This window comes from Xenopus laevis, chromosome 2L, assembly GCF_017654675.1.
Source record: "Xenopus laevis strain J_2021 chromosome 2L, Xenopus_laevis_v10.1, whole genome shotgun sequence".
In the NCBI taxonomy this organism is placed as follows: Eukaryota; Metazoa; Chordata; class Amphibia; order Anura; family Pipidae; genus Xenopus; species Xenopus laevis.
Genome location: NC_054373.1, coordinates 135,364,828 through 135,378,921, shown reverse-complemented (window position 1 = coordinate 135,378,921; position 14,094 = coordinate 135,364,828).

Sequence of the window (14,094 nt, the reverse complement as noted above, 5' to 3'; positions counted from 1 at the left end):
ACTGTGATTGTTTATTTCAAAGCACAGTTACAGAGGAGATAGGAGTTATGACTTGCATTGCAATCATGTACTGTAGGTTTGAGATCAAATAAAAGCCATAACTACATACTGTATAGTTACATTTTTACAGATGTATTTCTTCAAAACACGACGTTTAACTTGTGACTCATACCATATAAGAACACAAAAAGCAAGGAACAGGAAATAAACTGTAATTGAATAACAAAAAATAAAGTTAAATAAATTGAATTTGATGTGAATAGCTCCGTTTATATACCGTATAGCAGGAGACAGTATCTTCAGAGATGATATGATTAGAGATTATTTATCTGCAATTGTATTGTTTGCTTAAGACTGAAAGAAGTGCTTACAATGACCATGACTAGTAATGAGCGAATCTGCCCTGTTTGCAAAAAAGTCCCCATGACTTTCCAAAGTTGAACCATAAAAAGCAAAAAGTTGATCTTTAAGTTATTTGCCAGGGAGAAGCAAGGACACAATGGTCCACATTTTTAAACAATTGGCAAATTGGGTACCTGTGCAGTAACCCACAGCAACCAATCAGTCATTAGCTTTTTTACGAGTCAGCTGCAAATTGAAAAATGAGAGCAAATATCTGATTGGTTGCCATGGTTCACTGTCCATGTGCAGATTTGCTCACTTTTTAAAAATGTCCCCCAAAGTTTTCATCTTGAGGAGATCACCACAGTTGAATCTGGATGGAGCAAACAGTATACAGTACCACTAAATGATAGTGGCCAAAGCACAACCCGGCAATGCACTATGAGGAACAATAGTGTCTCCATGCTTGAGAGATGACAAATGCTTTGCTTGGTAAATTCAAGCAAAGGTTTCACCATTTTGTGAAGAATGGTCCTGCATTTATCATTATATCTAATCATTACATGTGACTATAGTGTCAAGTGTTTGCTTGAGGTTTTGCTGCTTGCCCTTGTCCTCACTGATGGGTTATATTGTGTTTATAGTGGTGTGAAAAAATGGCACAATTATAGGCATTAGTTTGGTGTAATAAAATACACACTTTTAGGAATATAACAGTTAGCTCTTTCTAATGGATTATTTCTTCCATTGTGATATATATTATTTATTCATGCATAAGGATGTATTAACATTGCAACAACTTTTACATCATTTTGCCTAAACTGTTTTGCGCACCTTTTACCTTAAAAGTGTAATATGTTCTGTTGTTGTAGACTCATTTTTAGCCAAGCATATCTGTACCAGAATGTCTCAACAGCAAATACATTTCTTCTATTTTACTTGGTGTAATCAGTTAAATGTGTCACTTTTCTCACCACAGTTTCTTATCTGTATCTTATGATAAATTACACTATAAATCCATGTCACCAAACATTTAGCCGACTTAGATAACATTACGCTCTCTTTAGGTGTGCGAGTGCTGTAAATATATTTCCATTAAAGTTGGCCTGCAAGAAGAAAATCAGGCCTGATTTTAACCCTTCCTTGTTACAAAGACCTGTCTGCAGGCTAAAGAGTTAAGGGGCAGCTTTTGCAACATATATATACTGTATTTTGATGGTCCATGCCAAAACAATAATGCATTTAAACACTACGTTTTTACAGCTTACTGAAATCAATTGCTAATTAACTACAGCAGACAGAAATGGATTTCTGTTTAGTGTTGTGTTTACTCAGTCCCTTACTCTGACATTCAAAAGTCCATTGTGATCATCTTTGTCTGTCTGTCTTTCCTCTGGAACCTTATCTTTCACTCTGAGTTCTGAGCGACTCAGCAAGCTGATTTTAATTATAATTTTGGATAACTGAAGTTAAAAATATAGACATTTATTATTACTCAATAAGAGGAACTGAGAGAAGTTAAAGTTATCTGAAAGCTACAATATCTTACAAAGCACCTGCCTTAACATTTTAGTACCTTCTGCATACATCATGTTCTATAAAGATGGCAGAGATGGTCAATGATAAAGTGACTGTAGTAGGGCAAAACCTAGATGCAGCTGGAAATTCTGCTAATATTTTGTTAATGTATATGTATAGTACCCCAATGCAAAAAAAATGAAATTTTACCTGCTGCTTCCAATCTTCACATGATCATCCTGATTATGAATCTATTAAACAAAAATCTTATGTTGGTGGGGGAATTTTCTATACAATTTATTAGAATAGATTAATAAGATTAACACATAAAACATGCTATGATACTGTATTCTTCTGCCGCATGTAAGATACTGAATATTGCAACATCCACTGAAGATAGTCAAATATGAACTTGATTGATAGATAGAAATAGATATAGAGAAGGAGATAAAGGTAGATACTGTAGATAGATAGATTAAAACCCATATTCTTCAGTAAGTATGTCAAAAACAAAAGTATCCAAAAATTCAGCTCTCTTTATAAGTTATGCTGGAAATCTGCAGAGAAGACTAGACTGTGTTTAAGTCAAAGTGTATGTTATTGTAAACTATAAATGCTAAAAGACATAGGTCAATTATTTATCTATTCAATTTCCTAATCATTCAATTGATGCTAAGGTTTCATAGTTTAAAGGCTTTAACAGTAAAATTCACCAGAAGATGGCAGACTTGTATCATGGATGACCATTGTTCGACTCTCATTCTTTTCATTTATTTATTTATTTGTAGAAAAAAGGCTCCTCGCACTTGCAAAGAAACGTCCTTGCCATGAGGCTGTTAAAACTAAATCTGTTGGGGGATGAAATACTGTACCCTTTGCTTCATAGTTATTATAAGTCACGATATTTACAAGTATAAACCGGGTTCTTATTCCGTGGATTAATACTGGCTAATAACTTTTACGTGTAATGAAAATCTGTTATTAACAAAGTCAACAGTATAAAACTATTTTTCCCTGCTAAAGTTTATGTCGTTTATAAAACAGGTGTTTGCATTTTGTTGAATAGTTATTGGGTGGTATGATGTCAAAGTTGACCTTAAGAAGACAGTTTGCTTCTGAAAAGAGTAAATTATTTGTTTATTTTCATCATGTCTGAACTGGGACTTTACTAAATTTGACCTCTCCATCCCCCAAACCACTGGATAGGGTTCAATTAAATGAATGATACTAGAAGTTGCTAAAATGAAGTTGGTTGACATTTACCATTGGGAACTGGATCAATGTCCCCTCTGCTTTACTCAGCCTTTGGCAGTTTTGGTTAAATAAATGATAGGGTTGCTACATGTTTCTTGTGTTGGAACCAGAGAGTGACATCAGGGGCAAGGGGTGAAGATGTTGAGGGAATGAGAAATTTGGGGTGACGTAATTTGGGGATGGGACTATAGCACAAAGCGAGATGCTATAGCTTATTATGCAGGAAATGGCAAATTGGAGTATCCTACAATAAGAATTTTTTTGGGCTCTTAACAAACACAAAAAAAGAATCTGTACAGGTAATATTTAATTTAGAGTTGATCATTGAACAAACAAGTGCAAAGCACCAAGATGGCTTCAAACATGTTCACCATTAAATGGTATTAACAAAAGTAGATGTTCTTGTACCTGCACATTAACATGTTGGTAAGAACACCAATGTGGTGGTTAATAGACAGTAGAAAGAAAACAATCCAAGCAGTTTCATCTGTAAGAGAACAATAATATATTGGACAGAATTTCTACATAATTTTTACACTATGTGTGTAAAAAAATTAAGGCAAGTGTGTAGTCCAGAGTAACTTTGTCCCCAATAGTCAGAAGTAAAACGTATGGGGAAGAAGCCAAACCAAATAGGGTCAACTCAAAGGCTAGTTTAGATGAATACTTACCACTTGGGATTCATCATATTACAATTCAGGCAAATAGAATGAGATTTTGTGGAGGAATGTGGTGGTTACAGGAACAACAGATGAGTAGGTTGTTTTAGACGCATCTTATATGCTTGGAGAGGTGGACTTGCTAGAGCTGGCTGCATATAAGTAGTAGGGAATAGCTTTTGGTGATGCCTCTAATTAAGCCTGATTAGTGAAACGCATCAGGCTTGACATCAGTGCCAACTACCAGGAAAGCGGGACTCGTGGAGGAGAAAGAACTCCAGCTTTATACTTTTACTTTATCCATAGAGACCTGTAGTACTGGGGACTGGTGTTTTACTGAGTGCCTTTACTGAGATGGACTCTCTGTAAGTGCTATACATTTTTATGTTTAATAATGAAATACTACACAAGATTGTACTAGGAATGTTACCTTTCTACTCTCTATTTGCACTGATGATTTTAGGAGATCCTGCTATACCAGTGTAGAGACCCCTAGGGTTAAAAGTGTCCCTATGGCTTTAATTCCCTACCCTTCCTCCTTTTTCCTAGTTGCTGGGCAAAAGCCCATGTATCAGTGTCAGTTCATTTGCATATAGATGCTATTGGCTAGCAGGTAGAGTGACCACTTCCTGCCTCATTTTGGTATAGTGCTGGGAAAGTGTCACCTTCTCTTGGGCTTCCATTTGAGGAACAGCGTGGATGTGTGCTCTGAAAGTAAAGTCAGGGTACAGGGCCCCGTGAATGAGGCATTAGATAGTGGCAGGTGTAGCTCCTGTAATAGTACACTCTAGGGGGCAAATTAACTAAGATTCGAAGTTGCGCCAGGGGCAACTTCGCCGCACTTCGCCGCACTTCGCCGCACTTCGCCAGGCGTAGTTTCGCAAGCGCTCCGCAAATTCACTAAAATCCGAAGTTGCGCTCAGGGGTAGCGTAAGGTTGCGAAGTTGCGCTAGCGTTGATTCGCTATGTAAAGCGAAGTTACGCTAGCGAAGGCTAATTTATATACGGCGCCAAATTCAAATTTCAATGGAGGAATACGTATCAGCACTACAAATGCCAAGAAAACCTTCAAATCATCAAATAAAAATGTTATTTTGCCCTACACATGTGCCCACTGTCTAGGTAAGTTGCCATGAGTCAGGAAATGTAGGGGGGAAGGAGGGGAGCCCCAAAAAAAATTTCGATCTTTTTCAGCCTATCACCCATAATGTAGAAAACACGCCAGCGTTTTTTGGGACTTAGAAAAAATTTTGACTTTTTTTGAAACAATCCCTATCTACTCTATTGCGCTTCGCCAGGTCTGAGGTGGCGAAGGAAGTCTAGCATAAAAGGTAGCGTTCAGTACACTGCGCAGGTTAGTGAATTTGCATAGTTACGTCGCTAGCGAAAATTCGCCTGGCGTAAGGGTGCGAAGTAACACTAGCGAAACTACGCCAGCGTTCGTTAGTGAATTTGCGCAGTAACGAAAATGCCAAACGCTAGTGAATTAACGCTAGCGTTCGGCGCTTCCGCGCTTAGTGAATTTGCCCCTAGGAGTGTAAGTCAGTTAGGGTTGAGCTAAAAAGAGCAGTTCTGATCTCCAACATAGGAGTGGCAGTTTGGAGGTATCTCTCCCAGGCCATATTGCCTGTAGTGTAGGGATCCCAGTGGAGAGGAAATCAGGATAGAGGATTTCCCTTAGGTGATCCAGGCCATTACGATGTGTGTCGCAGATTCCTGCCAAGTCTGTCCCAAGGAAGTGTCATCCTGTTTTACGCTCTGCAATGTAATGTGCCTGTACCACTTGTCTCTAAACCACTGTGATGTGAGTAAGCCCCGTGGATGTTCAATAAACACTTTTTGTTCTGTTATTTGCAAGAACCTCTGGTATTTATTTTTCTGCATAGCAGCATGAGAGGTGTAGTTGCACAACATTTCCTTTCTCTCCCACTGGCCCACTCTGGGTGAGAGAGTCCAGTGTGACCAAAAAACGTGTTACACCATCAAAGAGAAAGGAGGCATTACTAATCATATTTATTTGACTGTGTGGAATATGTGCCTATTCTGATGAATTGCAAAATAGTGAGCGCTAAATGTAACACTTACCTGGCTGAGATCTTACTTTCAGGGTTCCTTTAAGCAGGTTTCAACTTCACACGTTACTGACTTGCATCCAGCATATCACCTGCTAATGATGTTATTGATGCCACTAGCATTACCATGCTTAAAGTGAATCCATTTCTACTTAAAAAGATCTACACCGCTACTTGTGCTTGTGTTACTAAAGAGGGGTCTAATCTGTGTTGGCATTAAGTGAATCAATTGATACTATTCACAGTACAGATGGAAGTGTGCGTAACTACATTGGAATTACATGGGAATTTTGCGAGCTGATATCCATATACATGCAGGGTTCCTAAAGGCCTTACATGGTATTAAGTATAATTGGAATTAATTTCGGCAAACCCAATCTTCTTACAAATAATTTTGCTGAAGCATCAGGGTGATCATGTTATGCTAAAAGTATACAATAGACTGGATGTGAAGAAAACAAAGAGATTCATAGAGACACCTAACATCCTAGAGACAAGGCAGGATAATGACAATAGAAATTAAAAAATTATTACAGAAGTTTGGGGCATTATAAAGGAATGTCCATGATAGGACATTCCTTTAGAGCTGTTTGTGTGGATTCTACCCATTTCTCATTGTAGAGCTCCTATGACACTATAGTAAGCTTTGTATTAAGAGTAAAAGCATCATGCAGCTTCTATATGGTAATACAGTACTATCAGAATAAAGGATTGTACCATCTGTCATACCAATAATATAATATAAGTGATCCAGTGTGTGTGTGGGATTGTTTATATAAATTAAGATTCAAGGAAGGTAAATATGAGGTTTTGATGAGCACAAAAAATTATATTCATATCTATAAAAAATCAGAATGTTCCCCAATTTCAATTTAGGAAAGAGTCATTATAAGAGGGAGGGATAGTACAGGATAAAATGGAGTCTATGTGAGTCTAGGGGGGACAACCTTTCCATAGCTGGATAACGGGTTTCCGGACAACGGATCCAATACTTGTAGCAGGAAATTATTAAAACAAAGAAACCACTCAAAATAAAAAAAAAAAAATGAAGAATGTCTTTTTTGCTAATGGAAGTATGCCTTCAATATTATTATTATTAATTGATTGATTCAGTCAATATTTGCATATTTTGCAGCCTTTTACATTTCCTGAACCAGTAAAGCTTACAGTGTAAAGTCCCTACCACAAAGATAAACTTTATTAGGAGCCACTTTACCTGTTTGTATATTTCAAAATAAAATTCAAAAATATGTTTAATGATTTGTAACAACAGCTTTTTGTAGGAGAAAACATAATGTACAAAAACTGACTCCCACACATTAGTGGTAAGCACACTGTGAAACTGAAGCACTTGTTGTTATGTGAATAATCAAGGCACAAAAATACTATAATATTTAGTTACAGTACTTCATATAATTTATATCTTTTTATTAGTGTCCGAATAAACACATATATTAAAAGGACAATATGCTACATGACAAATAGAGATTGTGTTGAAAAATGAATCATGCATATTCTTTTAATAAAAATATTATTTTCTTACAAAGCACTCATAGAGGATTGTTAGATTTGCCTTGAATGCAATCCCTGCCTCCTCATGTAATCAATTTTGTATAAAGAGAGATATTTAGTTATGCATGTTGCCTTTTTCTCAAGGCGTACAGATAAAGAGGACTGTACTATAAAAGAAGTCCAGCTGTCGTTGACAATTAGGATTTGCCTTTCACACCGTTACTATGAAGTATCAAGAAAAGTGTGCAACAAAATAACTTTCATTGTCACTATTCTGAACTGTTGTATGTAAAAATTATTATTATTATTTAATATTATTATTAAAATATTATTATTACAAAGATAGTGTAAATAGTAGTATCAGTAGTGCTAACTTTGCACTCTGGCTTTCTTGTATATAGACTTGCTACAGGCCTCTGTGGTCCATATTGAGCGCAGAGACCTGCAGCTAACCTCACATATACAACACTGCCTGAATTCTGCAGAGCTGTATTCATGAGGGTGGCCGGAACATAGACATATACCCCTTCTGCCCCCGACTTGTATCCTAATCTGAAGGTTATCCAGATGTGCTAGTTAAGGAGTGGCAAAGGCCACCGGCCACAACGAGGGCCTGTCTTTACCGTTTTACCTACAGCAGGTGGTAAGGATAAGTCTAGCCTGTTCCCCCTGATTCTATGGTCACCTTGAGCTGGAATTTTTAATCTGGCATGAGGTGCAGAGTGCAGACAGACGTGGGTAAAGAAGTGCTGGATGAATGAAAACTAAAGGGTGCATTCTTGTGGTCATAGTAAATGGCCACTAGTATGAGTTCAATTATCACTCAAGTCTATCAAATCAAACATTTATGGAGAGCTTGCCACTATTTTTAGGGTTAACTGATATGGTTCATTGATTTCATTGACATTAAGTTCAACTGAAGAACTGAAAATGCATTCTTGGTGTTTCATTTGTGGACTAATTGCTAAGCAAATATAGCAAAAAAGAAGACAGAAGACGGTACACATCCAGTTTTGCTCAACATGCTACGCAGATCTCATTTCTCTTCTTTGTTTGCTAGAAAATGCATACGTTATTAAAAATACAATTAGTGGTTGTATAAATTCATCCATGGGATCAGACAAGATCTGATTTTTTTATTCTAGTCGTGGGAAGATAAATATGATATGAAACCTCCAGATTTTAGGTTCTGATTATATGTGTTGCTTATATTTATTGTATTAATATTTGATGAGTCCTACAAATAGATTCTAAGTCTGGAAGAAAAAAAAGCATGAGATTTTTATACGTGAACACTGAATGGAAGAATATGAGATGGACTGTGAGGGCTATGATAAACCCAAGAGCATATTAAAGATCCTCTAAATAAACCTTCAGAAGTAAATGATATATGATATGGAGTGCACTTGTGTTAAGAGTTGATGTAATCAGTAGAAATTACACATTTCACCTTGTAGGAGGGCAGACAAGTTCAAATGTTAATCTGAGTTTAAGAGCTGTTAGCAAAGGATAGTTGGATTTTTATTTAAAGGGTCAAACTGCTGTCTGTTTATTCTCCTCTCCTCAATGCCTTGAGCTGTTATTCATAAGAATTCACATTTCTTAGCTGCCAATACATTTGCTGTATGTCTCCTGAACGCCTTCTAGACATTATTTCTAATAATTCTCATTTCTTGTCTGGCATTAAATGCAATGTTTCTATTGATGCAGAACTAAATATGTGTTTGGAGTTAAGCAGTTAATTATGACGTTTTAAGGAGCACAAAAAAATACAGGGGAAGATTTATTGTCAGTTTTTATTATCGGTTTTGTAATATTAGTGTCTTAACTATAGTGAGGGCAGTATTTATACATAGTTATCATAAAAAAAATACAGGGGAAGATTTATTGTCAGTTTTTATTTTCGGTTTTGTAATATTAGTGTCTTAACTATAGTGAGGGCAGTATTTATACATAGTTATCTGTCTTTCATTGTCCTTTAAGGGTATAAGTGGCTTGCATATTTTTACATCCCAGGTGCATTACTTTACATTTATCGACATTGAATTTCATCTGCAACTTAGCCGCCCAGATTGCCAGTTTGTCAAGATCCTACTGTAAGTATGTTGCATCCGGGATGGAATGAATTGGGTGTCATCTGCAAACACTCATACATTATTTACAATCCCCTCCCCTAAATCATTAATGAAAAAGTTAAATAAAAGTAGGACTAACACAGAGCCCCTAAGGGACCCCACTAATCTTCATTTAGGTGCAGCCCATCCCTGGCAAAGAGGAGGAACGTTGATAAAGGTGCAAATGGCATATTATATTGTCTAGCAATTAATAAATATTTTTAACTTATAATGTACAATAGTGACATCCAACCTTTTAGCCTCTTACTGGAACTGGAACAGCAACAGATCTGAAGGGGGAACGGTTTTAGTAACATGTATAGAAATTGTCCATATGTACCATCAGGTAGATATGAACTGTTTTCTGTCAAAGCCTTATTTCATCATACTGTAGCTACAGAGGAAGCAGACCCTACGTTTGGGGGGGGGAGGGCAGCAATATAGAGGGCCCAGTATGGCCCTAATTAATGAGAAATTTCAATATATATTGGTTAAATATGTTAACCAATGTTCTCGGACTGTAAATTGCATGTATATAATATAAATACTGGGGTCAATTAAGTATGTGGGAAACAAATAGAGGAACAGTGGAATAAACTGTTTTTACAACTTTTAAAAGATGAAGTTTAACAGTATTAAAGAGTGCAACAAATAAACTACAGGTATGGGACCTATTAACCAGAATGCTCGGGACCTGGGGTTTTCCTGTAGAAGGGCATACCCCAAAAACCTTTAGAGAGTTGGTACTTTATTATCATCTTGTATTTTGTATTATAGAATACAAAATGGAACCATTAAATAAACCATTAAATAAAAATAAGTGAATAACCTTTGTGTTATATACAATTATAATCACTAGGTCTATTTGTGCTTATTAAGGAAATGTACTCTACAATTGGGGGCAGATTTATTATGGGTCGAATTGAAAATTTTAATTTTGAATTACAATTTTCAAGTTTTTTTTATGGCCAAAACTGTCAAATTCGACTAGGGAATTGTTAAAATTTGATTCAAGTTTTTTTTAAAAAAATTTTAATTTGATTTTGAAGATTTATCATACTTAGGCCCTTTAAGAACTCAAATTTGAATATTTGACCTAAACCCTGCCAAATTGCTGTTTTAGTCAATGGGAGATGTCCTGGAATCAATTTGGAGTTGTTTGCTGCTTCCCTGAAATTCAAGTTTTTTTTTCTGGTCGATCCTCTTCACCCGAGTTTAGAAAATTTTATTTTTTTTAATAAATTCTGATTGGTCAAATTTTGATTTCATGGGAGTTTTAAAAAACTCCCATGAATTCAAAATTCGACCCTTGATAAATCTGCCTCTTAGTATACTTTTAATTCTATTGAATCTGTGCTGTTTCTGCTAGTTTGTAAAAAGAAAATGCAAATCTGATTCTCCTGCTAGAAGTAAGACCCAAAGCAAAGAGAAAAAATGTCCAGTTGTGAAGCATAGGAACAGATAAAAACATGTCAACGAGAAGAAGGAACAAGAATTTGATATACCAGTTGGTAGAAAAAGAACTCAATTTGTTTTTCAAAAGAGAAAACAAGTTTGTGTCAAAAAGAGAGACCAAGGTTTCAAAAGGAAACCAATAACAAAATCCTGTTTAGAGGCATCTGTTACTGATGTGCCCAATCAAAGCTAAACATTTCTGCAAGAAAAAGTGGCAAACAAAGGGGAATAGAAAGAAAAGCATGAACATTACACTTCAAAGATTTCTCAGCATCTGCTGTCCCACAAGATGCTAATTCATAAAATGAAGAGAAAAGAAAAGTTTGTCTGGCTCTGCATGGAAGGAAGTAAAATATAAAACTAAAGAGTGAGATTGTGAATGAAGGTAGAGCGTAGCCTATGGCAAGTGATGCAACTTTCTTTCTAGAAAAGAAAGAATATCTGTGTTGCCCATAAATATCAAGGGATCCACTGTAACAAAGTCTTATGAAGAAGCATCAGATAGTCCTGCTGGAAGATCTAGACAAACGACTGGCCCATATATGGGCAAGAAAAAAACTGAAAACAGAAAATATGAAAGGACTACAATTAGCTTTAACAATTGAGTGTCTGGACTACATCTCCTAAACCCAATATTTCAAGTACACACACAACATGTTGAATAGAGATGGGTGCATATTTAACATGCTAAAATAGAATCTATCACTAGTATTCTTAAATGCCTCTTGTAACATCTAGCATCATAAAGAGAGCCCTCTAAATTATTGAAATATTTCAATAGTATTTTTATAATTTATTTTAATTTAGCCACTTGGTTTTAACTGCCATGGTTTAATTATGTAAGTAAAATATTCTGAGAGATAGTTGGATTCTTATTTTAGTTATCTAATAATTGAGGTGTCACAACTGAGAAACATGGGAGCTGATTTATGAAATATTGAACTGGGCAATCCTCAAGGATTAACACTGACTGTCAGGATAGTTTTAACAAATTGGCACAGCTTTATAAATAACAACAACAACAACAACAAATATTATTATTCAGTACCTGTGTCAGTTTTGCTTTGAGCAGTCAAACACTATACTGTTCTATAGGGAAAAAAGTTCTCAGTGCTGCAATTCTGATCATGCAATGTGCTGCATCTTCTATCCAATAATTAATTCCATTCAAAGATATAAAATCATAAGTCAATGAATGCCAGGTGTCTTCTGAACAGTTTAATGCCCCATATGTATAGATTTACCAAAGTATGTGGCCTGTAGGGGCCCCAGAATGAAAATACAGTAAATGCTTGTTCTGATAAACAAATCAACATGTTTTAAACTCTTGTATGCAAAATATTAACTATCTTATCTGAATTACAGCAAAAGATGAAGATGAAACACAAATCTCACATGAAGGTTCAAAGAGGAAGCCATATATATATATATATATATATATATATATATATATATATATATATATATATATATATATATATATATATATATATATATATAAACACAAAGAATACAGTAAATGTTTACTTAACAGGAATGGCTTGCAAATAAATGTAGACATGAGCTTATATACTGTATTTCACAAACACTAATAATTAGGAACCATAAAAGTGTATGCATTGGTAGTGATGGGCGAATTTATTCACCAGGCGCGAAGCCGCAGCGAATTAACGTGATTCGCCGCCAGCAAATAAATTTGCGAAACCGGCATGAAAATTCGCTGGCAAAAATTTGCCGGCGTAAAAAAAAAAACCAGACGCCAGCATCCAAAAAACACGGACACCGTATATGCGAATTTTTCGCTGTTTTTCGCCCATCACTATGCATCAGCACTGCTTGCAAAAACAGATCTTAGAAATTGCTTTTGAATTTGTATGACTTTTTTCTATATAGCTAAGCAATTAACCAAATATTCAGTAAAGTAAGTTATTCAAGCTAAAAGCACCAAGCTTATGAATATAATACAATGACTACTAAATAATGGATGCAATCAAAGACAAATGCATACTGTACAGCAGTGCTGTCCAACTTCCATGGTACCGAGGGCCAGAATTTTTCCAATTTACATGGTGGAGGGCCGATAACGGAAGCCAGTGTTAGCCACTCCCTGTTTTTAGACCACACCCACTTTAAACCACTCCCATGTTACCGCAAGACCATGTCCACATTAATAGCACACCAAAAAAACGATGTGCGTATATGCGTTAATGATGTCACTGATGTGATGACAGAGAGAGGCAGAGAGCTGGCAGCCTGCTTGGTGTGGCTCTCGCTGCTCTCAGCCTTGCACAGTTGCACTGAACTGAAGACATTCTTTCTATTACTGTAAAGTGTGAAGCTTCCTGTTGGCACAGCCAGGTACAGATTTGGGGGCCATATGTTTGCTGTTGCTGCTGGGCGCTGGCACAGGTACATAAATACTTGGGGACAATATGATGTGATCAGATTTATTTTTGTCTGCTGCTGACACAGATAAAGATTGGGGTCAATATGATGGCTGCAGGAGGGCTGTATGATATATGGCTGCTAGGCTTGCTGGTACAGGTACAGGGGGCAGTAATATAAATGAAAAAGTGTTGTACATTTTCTTGCTCTCTTTTTTAAAAACCATCATGGTAAGGAGGGAAATGGTAATGCAGCACAGGGGCACTGATTGAAGCTCTTGCCTAGGGTGCCAAACTACCTTGTGCCTGCCCTGGCAAGGATGTCACTCATATGTGAAAAAAGCTAAATCATATTAAGACATATCCATAAATCCATATGCCTCCTCCTCCCCTGTGTATAATACAGTACCCCAGCATATGACTAAACACCTTAGGGGCCACTAACAATAATTTTCAAATGCTAACAAACCCCCAGAACAAATACCAAAGTATGACACACACAGGGAGCATAGGGAAGGCAGAACAGAGCAGGAGACAGGAATCAGGACCAGTCTAATATGTACTACATACAGTGACACAGTGCTGGTGCCCCATTAGCATTTTGAATAAGATGTGAACAGGTGAACAATGTGGGCAGTTTCAGTCTGGGTCTCAGGTGTGAACAGTACAGGCTTTAGGATATAAACAATAGAGGTGTCACAAGTGTGAACAATGCAGGGGGATCACAGGTGTGAACAATACAGGGGATTACAGTGTGAATTTGAGGTTTAGACAATGCAGGGGC